Below are 17,758 nucleotides of genomic sequence, written 5' to 3'. Positions count from 1 at the left end.
CATGCGGTAAGACTTTACTCATGTTATTCTGCTTAACACAGTTTAGTGTATACAAACCCAAGTCTGTTATCCAGGGCCAGATTTGTACTCTATACCGCCCAAGGCTACTGTCAGCAGCTGCCCCCCTTCAGCATAGGTAGCCAGATGACCTTTTCCCCTCCCGCCAGTATAGGTAGCCATATGACCCTCCCCCACCTCCATTATAGGTAACCAGACAACTCTCACCCCTTCACTTTAGATAGCCCCTTCCCTTTAGTATTAGAAGCCAGATGACACCCCCCCCCCCTATGTGGCCTTGGCTAAAAATCCGGCCCTGCTCTTGTCCATGAGTTCTTTGTTGTGTGCGTGATTATGGATGCCACATGGGGTGTGACTGTGGTGTTGCAGGAGCGTGTCACTGTTCCTCTCATCTCAAAACATTGAAAGGCTTACATGTAATTAAGGCACTGGGAAATGTGGGCATAGGGTAAAGCCAAAAAATGGCTCACCCTGGTCCTGCAAAAGTCCCAGCGGTGTTAATTACTATCCCCCCTCTAGGCCGCTGTAGACTCAGGGGTAGCATGCAATTCAGCCTCCAGCTATTAGGCCCTGTTCACATCACAAACGCGGATGGCCACGCATGCGGAACGCAACGGATGCGAACGCACGCCATCCGCGTTTGTGTGCGTTGCGTGGCTGATCCCATCACTGAAAAGTGAATGGGACAGCCACGCGTTTTTACAAAAAATGCGTGCAGCATGCGTTCCTGGACCGCACAGGTCCGGAACGCAAGCAGTGTGAACATCAGACATTGCACTCTAGGCAATGTCTGATGTCGTGCGTGTCGGCCACCTGCATGTGTTTCCAAAATGCGGCTGGAAACGCGTGCAGTGTGAACGAGGCCTAACTGGCAGCGGAATTATGCTGTTTTTTAACTTAATTTGGGCTCCGTCTTTTTGACAGCACACAAATTACTGACTGAGCCCTGCTATAGCTGTAATTCAAATTGAGGCCTATGGTGGTGCCAGCTTTGCCCAAATTTCCAGCGCCGTTTTTGCATGATTTGGTTGGGAGGTATGCTCAGGTCTGATTGTTATACTGTCTGTGTAGTTAAAGAACTTCCATGTGAAATTCCTTGTAGGTGTGAACTTACCTGGTCAAATAATATCTGATTCTGACTTTAACCCCAGATTATGAACTTCCGTTAGTGACGTCAGCAGCAGAATTGTTATTGCTTCTCTTTAAAATCTACCCCACAGATAAGTTTACAGGACCAGTAATATGAAGGCATATAGAAATGCACTGAACAGATTCTGTTAACACACAACATGGCTCAGCTGCAGACCATGCGACCTAATAGTGCTGTCTCCATTGTTAGATGGCTCACGGGACACAATTCCGTCACTACAGATGACTCTTATCGGCAAGTAATGACAGCAGGAGGCACAATTCCATCACCTTGTCACAAGAGCTGTCAGACCATGCTCTGAGCACAGCACACGCTCAACACAGCTTGACCTGAAGGGTTTTGTATTGTCACATACAGCTGCACACTATCAGACACTGGATTACACATACAATAACAGGAAGCAGGGACTGGGTGGAAAATGGCTTCATACAGGTCTGATCTCTGGCCTAGCAAGGACCTGGCTGCAAAGGAAGTGACTGTTTCCTTCATTCATAGACGGAGATGACCTGTAGCAGACAATTACAGTTGGCCAGAAGTGAGTGAGAGATCTGATTACTGATCATAACAATGATGCACAGGGGGGCGCTATACAAACAATGGCACAGCTGTATGAAAAACATACACCACAGCATTGCAACTTTTCTCCAATAACTTTTCAGCATTCTGCAATTAAAAAAGTACCAAAAAGTAGGCGAGAAAGTGCTGTCAAAATTATTAAAGTAATTTCTTGTTTGCTGGTGGCTGAAAATGCATTTTATTTATGATGTGGAAATATTACCTAGGAGAAAACGTAGGAGAAAAAGTTAATTGGATTAGGATTATGTTCAGGAGTATATATATATATAAATATATATATATATATATATATATATATATATATATAAATATATATATATATATATATATATATATATATATATATATATATATATATATATATACACAGTGGCTTGCAAAAGTATTCGGCCCCCTTGAAGTTTTCCACATTTTGTCACATTACTGCCACAAACATGCATCAATTTGATTGGAATTTCACGTGAAAGACCAATACAAAGTGGTGTACAGGTGAGAAGTGGAACAAATATCAAACATTTTTTACAAATCAATAACTGCAAAGTGGGGTGTGCGTAATTATTCAGCCCCCTGAGTCAATACTTTGTAGAACCACCTTTTACTGCAATTACAGCTGCCACTCTTTTAGGGTATGTCTCTACCAGCTTTGCACATCTAGAGACTGAAATCCTTGCCCATTATTCTTTGCAAAACAGCTCCAGCTCAGTCAGATTAGATGGATAGCGTCTGTGAACAGCAGTTTTCAGATCTTGTCACAGATTCTCGATTAGATTTAGATCTGGACTTTGACTGGGCCATTCTAACACATGGATATGTTTTGTTTTAAATCATTCCATTGTTGCCCTGGCTTTATGTTTAGGGTCATTGTCCTGCTGGAAGGTGAACCACCGCCCCAGCAAGTCTTTTGCAGACTCCAAGAGGTTTTCTTCCAAGATTACTCTGTATTTTGCTCCATCCATCTTCCCATCAACTCTGACCAGCTTCCCTGTCCCTGCTGAAGAGAAGCACCCCCAGAGCATGATGCTGCCACCACCATATTTGACAGTGGGGATGGTGTGTTCAGAGTGATGTGCAGTTTTCCGCAACACATAGCATTTTGCATTTTTAGCCAAAAAGTTCCATTTTGGTCTCATCTGACCAGAGCACCTTCTTCCACATGTTTGCTGTGTCCCCCACATGGCCTGTGGCAAACTGCAAATAGGACTTCTTATGCTTTTCTGTTAACAATGGCTTTCTTCTTGCCACTCTTCCATAAAGGCCAACTTTGTGCAGTGCACAACTAATAGTTGTCCTGTGGACAGATTCCCCCACCTGACCTGTAGATCTCTGCAGCTCGTCCAGAGTCACCATGGGCCTCTTGACTGCATTTCTGATCAGCACTCTCCTTGTTCGGCCTGTGAGTTTAGGTGGACGGCCTTGTCTTGGTAGGTTTACGGTTGTGCCATACTCCTTCCATTTCTGAATGATCGCTTGAACAGTGCTCTGTGGGATGTCCAAGGCTTTGGAAATCTTTTTGTAGCCTAAGCCTGCTTTAAATTTCTCAATAACTTTATCCCTGACCTGTCTAGTAGAGCTGAACGATTTTCGGTTTAAAACCAAAAATCGCGACCAGGGCAATGACGATCTTGGGATCGTCAAAGCGGCGATTTGCGGCGGTTTTTGCGGCTGCCGCCTGGTCTGCTCCGCTCCCTGCCCCTGCTCGCAGCCCCCTCCTCCAGTAAGTTCCCACTACAGTTGGGCTCACCGCATTGCACTACCGCGCGATGAGCCGCAGGAAAGAGCCGGCGAGTGTTCTCGGCCTGTACCAGGAAGTGTGACGTCACTTCCTGGCGGCCACCGTTACTAGTCAACACTCGTTGCCTCTTCCATGCGGCTCACCGCGCAGCGTGCAATGCGGTGAGCCCGACTGTAATGGGAACTTACTGGAGGAGGGGGCTGCGAGCAGGGGAAGGAAGCGGAGCAGGTAAATTCAGAGGGGAGGGGGATCTGGAGGCTGCACTGTACTACACACTGCCTAACCTGTCCTGCGGCCCCTACACACTGTCTAACCTGTCCTGTGGCCCCTACACACTGCCTAACCTGTCCTGTGGCCCCTACACACTGCCTAACCTGACCTGTGGCCCCTGCACACTGCCTAGCCTGTCCTGTGGCCTCTATACACTGCCTAACCTGTCCTGTGGCCCCTACACACTGCCTAACCTGTCCTGTGGTTCCTACACACTGTATAACCTGTCCTGTGGCCCCTACACACTGCCTAACCTGTCCTTTGGCCCCTACACACTGCCTAACTTGTCATGTGGCCCCTACACACTGCCTAACCTTTCCTGTGGCCCCTACACACTGCCTAACCTGTCCTGTGGCCTCTACACACTGCCTAACCTGTCCTGTGGCCCCTACGCACTGCCTAACCTGTCCTGTGGCCCCTATGCACTGCCTAACCTGTCCTGTGGCCCCTACTCACTGCCTAACCTGCCCTGTGGCCCCTACGCACTGCCTAACCTGTCCTGTGGCCCCTATGCACTGCCTAACCTGTCCTGTGGCCCCTACACACTGCTTAACCTGTCCTGTGGCCCCTACGCACTGCCTAACCTGTCCTGTGGCCCCTACGCACTGCCTAACCTGTCCTGTGGCCCCTACGCACTGCCTAACCTGTCCTGTGACCCCTACACACTGCCTAACCTGTCCTGTGGCTCCTACGCACTGCCTAACCTGTCCTGTGGCCCCTACGCACTGCCTAACCTGTCCTGTGGCCCCTACGCACTGCCTAACCTGTCCTGTGGCCCCTACTCACTGCCTAACCTGCCCTGTGGCCCCTACGCACTGCCTAACCTGTCCTGTGGCCCCTATGCACTGCCTAACCTGTCCTGTGGCCCCTACACACTGCTTAACCTGTCCTGTGGACCCTACGCACTGCCTAACCTGTCCTGTGGCCCCTACGCACTGCCTAACCTGTCCTGTGGCCCCTACGCACTGCCTAACCTGTCCTGTGACCCCTACACACTGCCTAACCTGTCCTGTGGCTCCTACGCACTGCCTAACCTGTCCTGTGGCCCCTACGCACTGCCTAACCTGTCCTGTGGCCCCCTACGCACTGCCTAACTTCCTGTGGCCCCTACTCTGCCTAACCTGTCCTGTGGCCCCTACGCACTGCCTAACCTGTCCTGTGGCCCCTACTCTGCCTAACCTGTCCTGTGGCCCCTACACACTGCCTAACCTGTCCTGTGGCCCCTAAGCACTGCCTAACCTGTCCTGTGGCCCCTACACACTGCCTAACCTGTCCTCTGTGGCCCCTACCCACTGCCTAACCTGTTCTGTGGCCCCTACGCACTGCCTAACCTGTCCTGTGGCCCCCTACACACTGCCTAACCTGTCCTGTGGCCCCTACACACTGCCTAACCTGTCCTGTGGCCTCTATACACTGCCTAACCTGTCCTGTGGCACTTATACACTGCTTGACCTATACTGTGGCACATATACACTGCCTAACCTGTCCTGTGGAACCTATAGCTGCCTAAACTATACTGGGGACACCTATATGTGGCTACCCATACTGGGGGAACTCATACTCACCATTAGTGTGCTGATCCATCGTTGTGTATTGAAAATCGTGAATCAGAAAAGCAATTTCTGACAGAAATCGTGCAATTCAATCTTTTCCTAAAACCGTTCAGGCCTACTGTCTGGTGTGTTCTTTGGACTTTATGGTGTTGTTGCTCCCAATATTCTCTTAGACAACCTCTGAGGCCGTCACAGAGCAGCTGTATTTGTACTGGCATTAGAATACACACAGGTGCACTCTATTTAGTTATTGGCACTCATCAGGCAATGTCTATGGGCAACTGACTGCACTCAGACCAAAGGGGGTTGAATAATTATGCACCCCCCCCCCCCCCCCCCTTTGCAGTTATTTATTTGTAAAAAATGTTTGGAATCATGTATGATTTTTGTTCCACTTCTTACATGTACACCACTTTGCATTGGTCTTTCACGTGGAATTCCAATAAAATTGATTCATGTTTGTGGCAGTAATATGACAAAATGTGGAAAACTTCAAGGGGGCCGAATACTTTTGCAAACCACTGTATATGTTGCTCCTGAACTTCAATTTAATAATTGTTGATAATTGTTGAGCAGAACAGAAAGTCCTATCTGGCTGGCAGTAGTGTTGGGCGAACAGTGTTCCACACTGTTCGGGTTCTGCAGAACATCACCCTGTTCGGGTGATGTTCGAGTTCGGCCGAACACCTGATGGTGTTCGGCCTTTTAAGTTCGGGTTCGCCCCGAACTACTAATTGGCCGCCGAACAGGGCCGAACAGGGCCCCTGTTCGGCCGAACAGGGCCCTGTTCGGCCGAATACTGCCCCCCTATGGGGTCACAGGCATAAGGGGGGAGCATGCCCCGATCGCGGGGGGGGGGGGTCGGAAATTCCCCCCACCCCCTCCGCTAGCGCTCCCCCCTCTGCCCGCTTCCCCATACAAAAGTTTCAGGAAGTACCGGTCCGGTGGTAGTGGGTGGCTGGCAGTGGGCGGCACTGTGAAGTGAGTGACTGAGGAGGAGGAGTCCGGAGAGTGACGCGTTGAGGGAGGCCGGGCAGCGTGCGGTTCAGCAGTAGTACCGTACTACTGCTGAACCGCCCGCTGCCCGGCCTCCCTCAACGCGTCACTCTCCGGACTCCTCCTCCTCAGTCACTCACTTCACAGTGCCGCCCACTGCCAGCCACCTACTACCACCGGACCGGTACTTCCTGAAACTTTTGTATGGGGAAGCGGGCAGAGGGGGGAGCGCTAGCGGAGGGGGTGGGGGGAATTTCCAACCCCCCCCCGCGATCGGGGCATGCTCCCCCCTTATGCCTGCGACCCCATAGGGCCCCCAAAAGCGGGATGTTCGGGGAGTTCGGGGTTCGACCCGAACATGCCGAACATTGCGGCCATGTTCGGCGAACTTTCTAAAAAGTGGTAAAGTGGATGCAACAACAGCCAATGGCCTCTCTTCATGGTTCAAAATGACTAATGACTCATATTATTAATCACAGATACATCTGAAGGTTACTAAAATCTCTTCAGTTATAATAATTACAGGGAGTGCTGCCCAAGTAATATATCCTTTAGGAATCCCCTATAAAGCCATAGGTTCTGGGTAGCAATGAGGAACAGCGGTGTTTTCAGCAATGATTCATGCTGCGCCACACTGAGCACAGTCAGAAGAATGTTAAAATACTGCCTTTCTGCGTAAATTGGACTTTTTAACAAATCATTTCGGGAACACTTAACAGAGCCGCCACTCTGTTAATTGTCTGCTCTTCAATACATAATCAACGACTCCCAAATTTCCAGGCAGCGTCAACAGGAAGTGGAGGAAGCTGGGAGCGAGGGCAGGGCAGCCAAAGGCCTGGTCATCCCTTTTCCAGCAGGAAACAGGTTGTGAGTTTCTTCTTCAGGACACACAATAACATGGAGGAAATGGGTCAAGGATGGAGGCTGCAGAACAATGGCTGAATAATGCAGGGCAAGTGAGGACGTGTGTGCTGGTGTTACAATCAGAACAGCATCTGCTGACAATGTGACATGCAATGCTGACCACACTGCAACAATAACACACAAACATGGTAAGAGGGGAGCCAACACATGGCATGTTTCTTTGACACAAATTCAGTTCGCTTTAACTGTGACTGAAGAAAGATCCAGAAAAGTTGTCATTGCACGGTATAGCCCTGCAAATATACAAAGAAACACACACTGTCTGACAGGAAAACAGATTGCTGGAAAACCACAATTTTTTCCAAGGACAGCAATGCTTACTTTATTAAAAATACATTGGGGTTGACGCAGAAATGGCCACGTGTCAATGTTACCGACCTGTACTGAACCTAGTAACGCTCATTCCACCAACAGGGTGAGAGCTTTAGTATAGCAATGCGCATAAAGAGTGAACGTGTGGTATGTCAGTAGAGTAGTGAGCAATACACCCATACTGCATGTACACCGTTTACATGCATTGCTATGGTAACGCCTGCGCACTATCAGCGGAAAGAGCATTACTAGGTTCAGTACAGGCCGGTAACATTGCTGGGCAGTGTGCAATGTTACCGGCCTTTTCTTCATCAACCACAGTGTGGTAAACTAAAACACACCTTTTCTAGAATCTGTAGTACTAAGAACCAACAGAGCACAATAAGAGGATGGGGTGGGGGCAACCATACCACTGATTGCATTGTATGTTTCTGCACCATAATCTTATGCTACGTAAATTAAACATGTCCTCAGGGCTGGGCCGAGGCAGAGGCGAGAGAGGCTCCAGCCTCAGGGCGCAGTGTAGGAGGGGCGCACAACTCATTTACCTATCATTCCCCTATTGTGTTTGAAGCAGAGAGAAATAAGATAAGGGGATAGATGACAGCGACTGCAAGCCAGATAACTAGAGATTAAGGTACTGCGGAGGTTGGGGGCCGTGGGGCGCCTCTTAGTCTAATAGCAAACAGTGTGTGACAGCTGGGGTGAGAGGGATGGAGGGGCGCACTTCGGTGTCTCAGCCTTGGGTGCTGGAGGACCTTGTCCCGTCTCTGCATGTCCTGAACACATAATTAAAAATGTGACACTGTCTTTTTGATAGCAGACTTGGAGGTGTTAACATGTATATGCAAAATACCTTATATACATACACTAACAAGATTTGTGACTCACCAAATTAAACCTGACTGATTAAGCTGCAAACTTTGCCTGATTGGCTCAATTAAGAGGAACAGCTTGTGTACTGGATGTCATGTCAATGCTAGGTGTGGTTTCTGGGTGCCAAAAGGAGGCTTGGTGCAGCTGAAACTACCTCAGATGAAACATGTGGGTGCTGGGTGCAGTACTTGGGTGCAGTATTTTACATGGGTGCAAATACTTGGTGCCATGTCTGTACTGAATGCTGGCTATGGGTGGGAATTGCGTGTCATGTGGGTTCTGAGTGCAGGTAGTTTAGGTGCGAGTACTGGTTATGTGGGTGCTCGGTGCAGATAGTGGGTGCCATGTGGAGGCTGTATGCAGGTGTGAGTACTGGGTGTCATATCGGGGCTGGGTGCAAGTACTGTGGGTGAAAGTGCTGGCTATAGGGGGAAGGGGTGCAGATACTGGGTGTCATTTGGATGTGGGTATTGGGTACTGTGTGTGTGGGGAAGCTAGACTGGGTGGGTGCTTGATGCAAGTACTGGGTGCCAGCAATAGGTGTATGGGTGCTTGCCATGAGAAGGGGTATTGACCGGGTGCAATGTTATAAGCAGGTTACGGGTGATATGTGAGTGCTTGCTATATTGGATGGTAATGGCAGAGTGTATTGTGGGTGTTGGATATGGGGGGGGGGGGGTATTGCTATGGGTACAGGGAGGTTAGGAAGTAACTGTGGTTGCTGCTGGGGATGGGAGAAGTTCCGCTAGGGGAGGAAGAGGTCAGGTGCGGGTTCTGGGGGAGGGAGAGGTCAGTGTGGGTGGTGGGGGTGGGATACCTATCCCACCCCCAGCACCCACACTGACCTCTTCCTCCCCCAGAACCCGCACTGTGGGTGCAAGGGGGGTAGAGGTCAGTGTGAGTGCAGGGTTAGTAAGTCACTGTGAATGCTGGGTGTTGAAAAAGGTCACTATGGGTGCTGATGAGGGGGTGGGAGGTCCCTGTGGGTGCTGCTGGGAGCAGGAGAGGTGCAACTGGTGGAGGGAAACATCACTGTGGGGGTTGGGGGAGGGAGAGGTCAGTGTGACTGCTGGGGGAGGTCACTGTGGCTGCTGGAGGAGTTAGAGGTCATTAAGGATGCTGGGGGAGGCAGGATCACTGCTAGTGCTTGGGAAAGAGAGGCCACACTAAAATACTTGTCCAGAGACTCTTCACCCCAAAGTGTCCCAGGCAGGGGCAGAGCTTCTCACAACTGGAGGCGGAGCTTCCTTTGGTTGGTCATAGGGGGCCATTTATTGAAGATTTTGAAAAGGGGAGTGTCTGGCCACTCAAACCCCCCTCAACACGCCTGCGACACACCAGTTCAGTAGTGATTTTAACCCTTTTTATAGTCTGAAGTGATTACTTCCATGCTCTGTTCAGGATGATGCAGAGATGCAGAGGTGGGACAAGGTCCTCCAGCACCCAAGGCTGAGACACCAAAGTGCGCCCCATCCCTCCCACCCCAGCCATCACACTGAATGCTATTAGACTAAGAGGCGCCCCAGGGACCCCAACACCTTACTCTCTAGTTATCTGGCTTGTAGTCTATGCCATGTATCCTCTTTTCCTATTTCTCTCTGCTTCAAACACAATAGGGGAATGATAGCTGAGTGAGTTGCGCGCCCCCTCCTACATTTCACCCTGAGGCTGGAGCCTCTCTCGCCTCTGCCTCGGCCCGGCCCTGGAGAGATAAAAAAAACCACAAGATTTTTGGAAGCATTATTGAGGCAGACTTCAGGCACAGATATTGGTTATGAAATAAAATGCAGATTAAGCAAATACAGAGGTCTTCTATTTGCCTTAAAATTGTTATAATATGTTATAGGAATTAGAATAAGTACTTGCAGTGCATGATACAGTGTTTAATCCTTTTGCTGTAAAGGATTTTTTACCATTTTTCTCTTGTATAGATTAAAAGCAAATTACACACATAAAAGTTAATATACATTTCTTTTTTGAAAGCAGAAACCCTATAAAAGTAATACAATAGCATTACTTGACTTTGCTGTTCTTCAGTCACTATTCAGTCATGTCCGATTCTTTCAGGGCAGTTTCTTGACTAAATTGCACCCAGGACAAGGGTATATAAATGCCCCCCCCCCCCCCCTATAGGTTAGCGGCTAGCCAGGTAGGTGCCTCCAGTGTAGGTAGCCAGTATAGTTGCCCCCAGTATAGGTTAGATAGACAGGTGCCCCCGGTATAGGTTAGATAGGTAGCTGCAAGTAGTAAAGGTTAGATAGGTAGGAGCCCCCAGTATAGGTTAGATAGGTAGGTGCCCCCAGTACAAGGTTAGATAGGTAGGTGCCCGCATTATATGTTAGATAGGTAGGTGGCCACAGTATAAGTTAGATAGATAGGTGCCCCCAGTATAGGCTAGAGAGGTAGGAGCCCCCAGTATATGTTATAGGTAGGTGCCCCCAGTGTAGGTTAAATAGGTAGTTGCCCGCAATATAGGTTGGATAGGTAGGTGCCCCCCCCCCCCCCCCCTAGGTGATAGAGGGGAGCCGTGGCCTCACTGTAACTCCGCTGCGGGGAGGGCAGCCCGACTTCTCCCTCCCTTTCCTTCCTCGGGGCAGCCCTTCATGCTCCCCCCTCCACTGCAGAGTAAGCGCCGGGAAGCCTCGTATTGAGCAACTCACCACCTTTCCACTCCAATCACCGCTCGCTCACTTGCCGCTGGTCTCCTCTGCAGTAGAGAGTGTATGCAGAGGAGAACATCGGCAAGTGAGCGAGCGGCAATTGGAGCAGGAAGGAGGTGAGTTTCTCAATACGAGGCTTCCCTGCACCTACTCTAAAGTGGAGGGGGAGCACGGAGGGCGGCCCTGGGCAGAGGAAGGGAGGGAGAAGTCGGGTAGCCCTCCCTGCGGCTGAGTCCCAGTGAGGCCACGGCTCCCCCCTCCATTACGGCGCGCCCCCTCACAACGCTCAGGGCGGTCGCACACCTGGTACACCCCCTAGAAATGGGGCTGGACTCTTTGCAACCCCATAGACCACAGCACACCAGGCCCCTCTATCCTCTACTGCCTCTCATATTTGTTGCTTCAAATGAGTCTAGATAGAGGGGCTCATATCTGGCTGGACTTATGTTAAGGTCCCAGTACTGCCTGATGAAGCGGTATATTGCCCGCGAATTGCGTTGCAATATATCAGAGTTTTATTGTATAAAACTATTTTTCCGTTTAAATCTACTTTTAAATCCATTTGTCGGAGGTAAGTCCACCACTACCTCCTTTTTAAACAGTTTTTAACTATCTTATCCACATTTGGCACCTCTGTTTTACCAACTGTTCTTCACATGTCTCCTCCCTTGGTGGAGGGGTGTTACCCCATTTCTTCATTTCTACAGAGAGCAACATTTTTAACCCAAGTGGGTTTAGGTCTAATCTCCCCACCTGCCATCACAGTGGTTACCAGTGGTAGGCCACTATTGTGAGTAAATTACAACATCGAATTTACCACCACATATATCGAATCGACATATTGCATTATTGGGGCTCTCGATTTCTTTTGTCTTTCTAATATCTAAACTATTGATTTTAAAAAGCTAAAACATGCTGCTGTGAGTTTACTGTACACTGATGTGCTTCCTTTATCTGACTTTTAACTGAAATGCAGAAAGCTGTGCTCGGGTCCTTATGGAGGCTGTATTGTCACAGAGCTACCAGTGAGTATAGCCACTAGTTACCATCGGGCACTGTAAAATGAGAGAACTTGTAAAACACAAAAACATCTCCTGCCACTCATACAGACAACAAGAAAACCTGCTGCAATAAAAACAGTACCTTTCTAGGTATATTGAAAAACAGTAGAAATCTGAAAATAGTACAGAAAATTTGGCAGTTTAAAGACAGCAAGAATGATGTAAAACCACAACAGCCCACACACCTAGCAGGAGGAAAGGTGGAGATAAAAATCAGAAGACACACGCTATACACCCCAGTGTACAGTCATAGTGAAACAGAAATCTCTCTGTGATGCTGGGCTATCACTCATCTCTCACATTACACGGTGAGCTCTGTATCTGACAGGACCCACATGTGCTCTGGAGAGGCACCCCCCACAATTCAATGACTAAATTACTGTTATTAATGCAGATAGTGGAAATATTAATTGCATACTTTTTGTATTATATTTAATTTCACAACAATACCATAAAAGATGTCACAATCACAAATACGCTGCCCGATGCATTTTTGTGCAATTGCCATTCAGAGTAATTAAATGGGACTTCCCAATCACACTGAAATCATAACAACAAGCACAGAGCAAGTGCAGAGGGAAAATCATTGTGCTCTCTGCTCTTTGAGTTTAAGCAGTAGCCAAGTGCTGGTAATCAGGGCGTAACAATCGCCCCCACAATGGGGAACCCGTGGGGGGATAAGACTGTGGGTGGCCAGTGGCTCTGGGGCCCACGAAGGCCAGGTTTAAGGCCAGAAGGGGGTGCAGCTGACGAGGGGGGAGCAGCGGGCACACACAGCCGCGGGGTGGGGGGCACGACTCCCCCCCCACACTGAAAGGGTGACCAGGGTGATGGAAGGGGGGGGGGGGAGTTGGGCCCCCCTCCCCGAGGTTGTGTGTGCCCACTGCTCTCCCCTCCTGCTATAACCCTGGGGCATCTATAACTGGCTAGCTATACTGGGGTCACCTATACCTGGTAACCTATACTGGGAAAACCTATAACTGACTACCTGTACTGGGGGCACCTATGCCTGGCTACCTATATTGGGGGCACCTATATCTAGATACCTATACTGAAGGCACTTATACAAGGCTTAATAAATACTCTGGTTTGCGCTAATTTAAATAAATAATCAGTACATTTATTAGCAAGTATCAGAAAACAGTAAAAGCAATTGAACAATTAGTACATCAAAGAAGAAAGATGCAAGAGATTTGAACGTCTTACTACTCTATCCAAAACTAAAATACCATACAAGTTTTGCCTAGAACCTCTGTTTATTTCCTTAAAGGACACTCATTAGAAAGGTAGAGATGTAGGCATTTATGCAATTAACTTTGTTCTCCTGAGTTTTCTCTTAGGAGATCATTTTTCATCTTCTCTTTAATATAACCATACAGCACTTCACAACTGAAAAAGTACCCAAAAAGTATGTGAAAAGGTAACATCAAAATTATTTTGAGTATTTTCTTGCTTCCTGATGGTTTAAACACATTTTATTGACAAGGTTTGTAAATATCACCTAGGAGCAAACTCGGGAGAAAAAAAGGATTGCATATAGGCCAGAGAGTCTTCATCTGTGTTTAGCTATAAAGTTATTTACTTGTGACTTGTTTAACCACTTTTCCACCGCAGGTGCGTATATCTCCGTCCCTTTGCACAACTTTTAACCACCAGGGACGGAGATATACACACCTCCCGCCGCTACGCATGCTCCTGCGCTCGTGCACGCTGCCGCCCGCTCGGAGATCAATGAACGGGAATAACCATTCCCGTTCGTTGATCTAAGCCCCCCAGCAATGATCGGCTGCTTCTATGAGAAGCAGCGCGATCATTGTGAAAAAAAAAAAGTTTCCCAGCCTCCCTGAACTTCCTGCAAGCGTACTTCCTACGCTTGCAGGACACATTCACAAAAAGTAAAACTACACCCAAAAGCATTTTTCATATACATATACATAGTTTTACATTATAAATTAACTTGTTACCTCCCACACTCCCCAATTTTATTTTATTTTTTGTAATAAAAAAAAAATTACAATAAAAAAAATACATAAATGGTTACCTTAGGGACTGAACTCTTTAAATATTTATGTCAAGAGGGTATAACACTGTTACTTTATAAACTATGGACTTGTAATTAGGGATGAATGCAAAACTGAAAAAAATGCACCTTTATTTCCAAATAAAATATTGGCGCCAAACATTGTGATACAGACTTAATTTAAATGGTGTAATAACCGGGACAAATGGGTAAATAAATTTCATGGGTTTTAATTACAGTAGCATGCATTATTAAAAAACTATAATGGCCGAAAACTGAAAAATAATGATTTTTTTCTCAAATCTTTTCCTATTTTCCCATTAAAACACATTTATAATAAAATAATTCTTGGCATAATGTCCCACCTAAAGAAAGCCTAATTGCCTACAAGCCTAAAACAAGATATAGTTTATTTAATTGCGATAAGTAATAATACATTTATAGACGAATGAATGGAAGGAGCGCTGAAAGGTGAAAATTGCTCTGGTGCTCAAGGGGTAAAACCCCTCAGTAGTCAAGTGGTTAATACACAGAGGTTATCGTTTAAACTTCATGACCAAGATAGTAAAGTTTTGGAGGGAGAAGAATGGGGATGATCTCTACCCTGTGTTCAGGGCACAGTCTAGGGCTGATCTATACTGAAAACATTCAGACGGCTATTGGTTTGATGATATGGAGAAAGGTTAAGCTCTCATTTTGGGAGTGCAGCAGTCTTCAAAAGTCCACAGTATCTTAATCCATAAAGCTCTTTTTATGATCAAAACCTTTTATCAAGGCTTTCAAAGAGAAATAAAGCATGGTCTACAATGCAAACCAGATTAACCTTTTCGGGACCACGTGCATTAGATTGTACGCCGCACTTGTGGCTGTTCTAGCCTGATGCGGCGTAGAATCTACGCCGGCCCGCAATTTCCGCTCCCGACGCGATCGTGCGCACCCGGATTGGGAGATTAAGCTGTCATATGACAGCCGACATCTCCCCCGAGTGATCATCAGCCATCGCGTATGGCTGCTGATCACGTGATCACTACGATCGCCGTCGGATCGCAGTGATCACATTGACAGTGGCGGCGGCAGGGGGGAGAAGAAGAGGATCCACTCACCTCCCTGCCGTTCCCGCGACGATCGGCACCCCCCTCCGCTCTGGCCGGCATCTCCGCTCCGTCTGACATCAGCGCCGGGTCCCGGCTTGATGACATCATCAAGCCGCGACCCGGAACTGATCGTCAGACAGAACGGAGATGCCGGCCGGAGAAGAGGGTCCCGTGCAGCTCATCGCTGGAGCCTGGAAGGTAAGTGAAGGCTGCTGGCAGAAGGGTGGGCCCAGGCTACCATGGGGGGGACACAAATACAGGCAGCCACAGACGGGATCCGGCCGCCTGACCCCCCCCTTCCCGCCCAAAATGCCTGGTCCTTAAGGGGGGGTAGGTGGCCGGTCCCGAAAAGGTTAACCATAGTATAATCTATACATACCTACAGTGCATTTGGAAAGTATTTACAGCACATAACTTTTTCCACATATTGATATGTTACAGCCTTATTCCAAAATGGATTAAATTCATTTTTCCTCAGAATTCTACACACAACACCCCTTAGTTACTACATGAAAAAGTTTCCTTAAGATTTTTGCAAATGTACTAAAAGAAAAAAAATTGAGAAAGCACATGCACACAAGTAGTCATGGCCTATGCCATGAAGCTCAAAACTGAGCTCAGGTGCATCCTATTTTCCCTGATCATTCTTGAGATGTTTCTGAAGAGAGATAATTCTACATGGCTATCTGGGGTTCTCTTCGGACAACTGTTAAACACAAAAGGCAAGGCCGTCCCTGGGTGGGCTTGAACCACCAACCTTTCGGTTAACAGCCGAACGCGCTAACCGATTGCGCTACAGAGACTGTGCATGCAGTTGCTGCTAAATGATTTTATGGGGATGTATGTGTGTCTTTTGGAGGGAGGAAGTAACTCTGTTCCAAGAAGTTTAACACCACTTTTTCCTACAATGAAGCATTCAGTGTGTGGCAGCAGAGTGGTGCAGCGGAAGCGTGCTGGGCCCATAACTCAGAGGTCGATGGATTGAAACCATCCTCTGCTAGGTGTACTTTGTTTTTTACACCTTGCTTTACCACATGGGCCAATCGGCGGCCATAGCCCCTTAAGAGAAAGTGTCATCAGGGCCTTGCTGTAACATAGATTGTAGTGTAACTATTTCAACTAATGTACCCTTCTTAAACTTGAAGATTGTATACAAATGTAAGCAGACTGCAGAGTGGCACAGCAGAAGTGTGCTGGGCCCATAACCCAGAGGTTGATGGATTGAAACCATCCTCTGCTAGGCATGATGTCATTTTTTGCACCTCGCTTTATTGCATGGGCAAAACGGTTTCCATAGCCCTGTAAGAGAAAGTGTAATAAGGGACCTGCCATAACATAGATATTACGGTAGCTAAGACTACTCCTGGGCCCTTCTTGTAGTTGAAGAGATGAGTAAACTGTGACACCACACCTAAAAAACAAAACAAAAAACAAAACAAAACAAAAACCAGCAAACAGAGAAGCTTCCCCATATTGGAGCATTGGATTTGGTAAAGTCTTAAGCCAATGTGTTGTAAGGCACAAGTAAGCTTTAGGTTAGCAGGAAGGGTTGCATAGCCACCTAGCTTTTCATGCTTCCCACCCTTGCCCTGGAATCTTCCAGACTTCAAATTGCTGTCCTTTGCTGTGTGTGTTACACCAGTATCATCCAGGGGGGCACATGATCTTTCTGAAGTCTTGAATTGAAGCCTGTAAGCAGTATCACCATGTGTCCCACTGCTTTCATCTAGCAAATTAGGCAAATAAGCAAGCTCATTTTTCTCTTGGGTATATCGCAATGGTACAGGCTAGGCTGGCTTCAGCATGTAGCGTTGGTGGTATAGGGGTGAGCATAGCTGCCTTCCAAGCAGTTGACCTGGGTTTGATTCCTGGCCAATGTATGTGAACTTACTTTTGACATCCTACAAATCCCTGGAACACAAGATCCATGAACAGTTAGGGCATCCCCCCACCTGCTGAGGGGGAGGGGGGGGGGGGGGAAGAGAGAGAGAGAGAGAGAGAGAGAGAGAGAGAGAGAGAGAGAGGGAGAGAGAGAGAGAGAGAGAGAGTTTTAGCTTTCAAAACGGTTTGGAAGCATTTTAAAGACTACTTCTGGTTTTCAATCCTGATATCCGAATCCGACCGGATATTGGGTTCGGATATCCTATTCTACTCGGATACCCAAAAGTTCGGACTCGGATATCCGATTTGGATCCGGATATCTGGGTATCCGGATCCGAATTTATTCAGATTTTAAAAATTGGTATCTGAGCACCCCTGACAAAAAGCTCATTTGCCAAGTACTGCCATCTGATGTAATGTATTTATACAGGTTAGCTCTCCTCTAAGGCGTCTTTTCTCCAGATGAAGTAAGTCCAGTTTATCTAACCTTTCCTGGTAAGGTAAGTGATACCGTTTCATCCCTTTAGTCACTTTTCTGGTTCGTCTCTTCACTTGCTCCAAGACTGCAAAATTCCCTTCTGTAATGCGGTACAGAGAACTGTATTCCAAAATCCAGACACAGACTTAAAAGAGAG

The 17,758-nt window shown here is 47.7% G+C and overlaps 1 non-coding gene across 1 annotated transcript; it reads right to left on the bottom strand.

The window, feature by feature from the left end:
* Positions 1-15,971: 15,971 nt before the first annotated feature.
* TRNAN-GUU (transfer RNA asparagine (anticodon GUU)) lies at positions 15,972-16,045 on the bottom strand. Its single transcript has one exon. It is a non-coding gene; the product is annotated as a tRNA-Asn (tRNA).
* Positions 16,046-17,758: the final 1,713 nt, after the last annotated feature.

Source organism: Hyperolius riggenbachi, chromosome 6 (assembly GCF_040937935.1).
Source record: "Hyperolius riggenbachi isolate aHypRig1 chromosome 6, aHypRig1.pri, whole genome shotgun sequence".
In the NCBI taxonomy this organism is placed as follows: Eukaryota; Metazoa; Chordata; class Amphibia; order Anura; family Hyperoliidae; genus Hyperolius; species Hyperolius riggenbachi.
This window is presented reverse-complemented; position numbering and strand designations above follow the sequence as displayed.